The sequence below is a fragment of the Hibiscus syriacus genome, unplaced genomic scaffold, assembly GCF_006381635.1.
Source record: "Hibiscus syriacus cultivar Baekdansim isolate YM2019G1 unplaced genomic scaffold, ASM638163v2 tig00110637_pilon, whole genome shotgun sequence".
In the NCBI taxonomy this organism is placed as follows: Eukaryota; Viridiplantae; Streptophyta; class Magnoliopsida; order Malvales; family Malvaceae; genus Hibiscus; species Hibiscus syriacus.
In genome coordinates this window covers 5,907,091-5,910,984 of record NW_024062808.1, presented here as the reverse complement: position 1 = coordinate 5,910,984, position 3,894 = coordinate 5,907,091, and the positions used below count along the sequence as shown (strand labels likewise).

The 3,894-nt window shown below is 34.7% G+C and overlaps 1 non-coding gene across 1 annotated transcript; it reads left to right on the top strand.

Moving 5' to 3' along the window:
• Window positions 1–584: 584 nt before the first annotated feature.
• LOC120136956 lies at window positions 585–691 on the top strand. The gene has a single exon (XR_005517393.1). It is a non-coding gene; the product is annotated as a small nucleolar RNA R71 (small nucleolar RNA).
• The last annotated feature ends 3,203 nt before the right edge of the window (window positions 692–3,894 follow it).

Below are 3,894 nucleotides of genomic sequence, written 5' to 3'. Positions count from 1 at the left end.
AATTCTGCCTTTGTTGTGGTTGAGCAACATATTGTTGTGCATGTGGCTGTGGTATTTGACTTTGCTTAGTATAATGTTGTTGTTGATTATGCCGGTGCCATGGATTGGCAACATTCTAACTTCTCAAAGAAAGATTATGATGCTTTTTGAAATTTGCATTGTATGTATTCCCAAAAGAATTATCATTCATTTAATAATTCCATACATAATAGATAGACTCCAGATTTTGGGGGCATTCATCAAAATTATGGTCATTGCCACGGTCTACGCAAGTGATAAGAGATACAACTTTGACTTCATACATTCATCCTGATTTGTGCAATTTCTTCACCATTTCAGTCAATGCTGAAATCTAAGATGCCATAGAGTTGAAAGTTTCAGAGTCTACTGCTACATCACCACATTGACCAAATGTGTTATGCATATTAGGATATTAACAATCATTTATGGAGATTCTTTCTAAGATATCATATGCTTCATTGTATGTCTTATCTAGCAATGCTTCATTTGTTGAAGCATCAACCACCATATGAGTATGTATATTTAACCCATTATAAAACATCTCTATTAGAGTCTAATATGGGAATCCATGCATAGGACACGTCCGTAGTAATTTTTTAAATCTTTCATATGCTTCATACAAGCTTTCAACTTCATACTGCTTAAATGAAGTTACATCATTTCGAAGATTAGCATTCATATTTGGCATATTGAACAACCACAATAATTTCTACTCTAATTTATTATAGGATGTTATAACATATGGTGGCAGTGAACACAACCAAACACATGCTTTATCATACAATAGATAAGGAAATAATTTCAACTTTAGCGCCTCCTCTTGAACACCTTGTTGAATTAAAAGAATCACAAACCTCCATAAATTATCTTAAATGAGCCCTAGGATCTTTAGCAACAGATCCTCCATACTGTCCCACATATTGTAGCATTTGGAACATAATAGGATTTAGTTTGAAATTCGCAGCATTAATAATTGGCCTCACAATACCCAGATACAAATCATCTAATTTTGCACCACATGCTCACGAATAGGGCGATTACAATCATCCAAGTTCTGATATGGTTGCCCAGATCTAATGCCAACTGGCAGCTCATCATTCTCTCCATTTTGTAGTATGGGTAATATAATATTCCCTTATTCAACCATATCAGCTTCACGGTGACCTCTATGAAATGTTCTTTCAGTCTCTGGATCATACGACTCTAATTTTTTGTCGCTTTGAGGCATACACTAGTAAAAACAGAAACTAAGAATACCTACAAAAGAAAACAAACAATTAAGCAAAATTAAGAGAACTCTAAATCAAACTGATGCTCCCCGAAAATAGCGCCAAAAGCTTGATGCTACGTAAGATGCTATAGCATTTAATTCAAGTATATGTATCGCTCAAGTAATAAAGTGGAAGCAATTGATGCTACAGATATCGAACCCACAGGGAGCAAAGTGTTATTATTAGAGTTCGCAAAAATAATATTTATCAGTTGTAAGAGATGCTAAAAAGAAGATATTAAAAACAATAAGGAAAAACATCAGTTCATGCTACAGTATTCCAAGAAGCACTTAATCAGCTATCAAATCAATGGATACAATATATTGAACTTCAAATCTCATGCAAACATTGTATACTCAATTTATACGATAAACATTGATTAAAACCTTTTAAACTACTTTAACAATTTTCATCAATTAAAGACTCAAAATATTAACAACACTAATCACTTGGTTGTATACTTTTCAGCATACACTATGCTACTCAGCAACACCAATGCTCACAAAGGTATTTAGCAAATCGCATGAAGTTATTTCTAGATTTAACAAAAAAATACTATATATTTAATTATAAGTATTTCTACTCACAATCATCAAGTTCTAAGCCATAAAATAAGTATCAAAGTAAACATAAAAATATGAAATTCATAATATCATCCAACAAAAGTTTAAGCATTCAAATCACTCCCTCTCTCAATAGAAGACCTTGAATGGAGATTCGCTGACTGTTGAAGCTACTTAGCAATATTCCCTTGTGCTTCAGCAATCCCTGGTAGAGGACTTAGTCTTTCATGTGCTTGAAGATTTAACATGGAAATTTGGGTACTTGAAAAGGCTCTTGAACGTCGCCCATTTTGTGCTCAAATAGTCCCCTTTTATAGCTTGGATGTGAATTTCATCTCCCAATACAAGATTTCCACGTTTCAAGTGATATACATCCAAATGACAGCTGCTCGAGCCAGTTCTCCCAATTCAAAAGTTTCCCCTAATCATCTGGATCTTGGACTACTGCTACAACATCCGCTCAGTATTTTCTGTAATGCTACAGCATCAGTGTAACAATTTTCAACAGGAAAAATTGATTTTAGCCCTTAACAACCCACTGCTCCTATCATGCAAAATATGTAAAACTAAGTAATTATAAATTGCTATTGAACATGCTCAAGTTCAAACTAAACCTAGGTGAAAAAGGCTACTAAAAATAACTCTTTTGGGGAGTAATCACATATCACCCCTAGACCAATGGGCAGGTTGAGGTGTCCAACTGAGAGATCAAGTATATCCTTGAGAAAGTGGTGAACTCGAAGAGAAAAGACTTTTCGCCAAAAGTTGGATGAAGCACTCTGGGATTATCGCATAACATTTAAAACGCCAGTGGGAATGTCATCATTCACACTTGTTTATGGCAAGGTATTCCATTTACCCATCGAGCTAGAGCATAAGGCCTACTGGGTAATCAAGAAGCTCAACATAGATGCCCAACTAGCTGGTGAGAAAAGGTTGCTAGAGCTAAATGAAATTGAGGAATTTTGTGCCCAAGCTTATGAGAGTGCCCGCCTATACAAGGATAAGACTAAACATTTTCACAACAAAATTATTTTACCGAGGCAATTCCATGAAGGCTAACAATTCCTCCTATACAATTCAAGGCTAAAGTTTTTCCCGGGCAAACTAAAGTCTTGATGGTATAGACTCTTTCAAGTGCATCACGTGTACCCAAATGAAGCTGAGGGTATCAAGAACCTCGACGATGGCTAAATCATTAAGGTGAATGGCCAATGCCTCAAGGTGTATACTAGAGCCCCAATCCTGCGTGACAAGTCATCACTTCTCCTCTATGATGTTTTAGAGTTTACACCATCTACCCTTTAAATTTTGAGAAAATAACTTCAGTGACCGAAAATGCCTTATAATATATGATTTTAACCAAGTTTTTTTGGATTTACGAAAATGACCAACAAATTCGCAACGCGAACTCCAATTTCGTAACTCAGTTTCCAAATTCGCAATGCGAATATGTAAATCGCACTGCAATTTTCCGAATTCGCGTTGCGATTTTCCAAATTTGTAACGCAATTTTCAAAATCGCAACGCGAATATGTAAAACGCGTTGTGATTTTCCAAATTCACAACACTGAATTTCAAATTCCCAACTCGATTTCTGAATTCGTAACGGGAATTTTTGTTTTCGCAACTTGGTTTTCGAATTCGCAACATGAATTTTAATTTCATAACATGTTTTAGTTTCGTAACACAAATGTTTTGGGTATATAACTACGCAGTAGCAACAACTCATAACCTTAATCCCTAAATTGGAACTCATTCTATCTCCATCTATCACTCTTTCTGATGACATTCGTTCCTATATCCAACGACATCCTTCCACATCTCTATTTGTTTTACATAATTTTATTTCTATATAATTTTTCAATGATTTCTCTCCCAAATTATTAACTGTCAACTTAATAAAGGTATGTTTTTCTCTAAGTTAGTGATGATATGTAGTTTATAGCTCGTTTGTTTAGTAAATTAATTTTATAATTTGTAGAATGAAATCATCTAATATTGATCATGTTTGGATAGATTTGTGTTTTTGAGGGTCA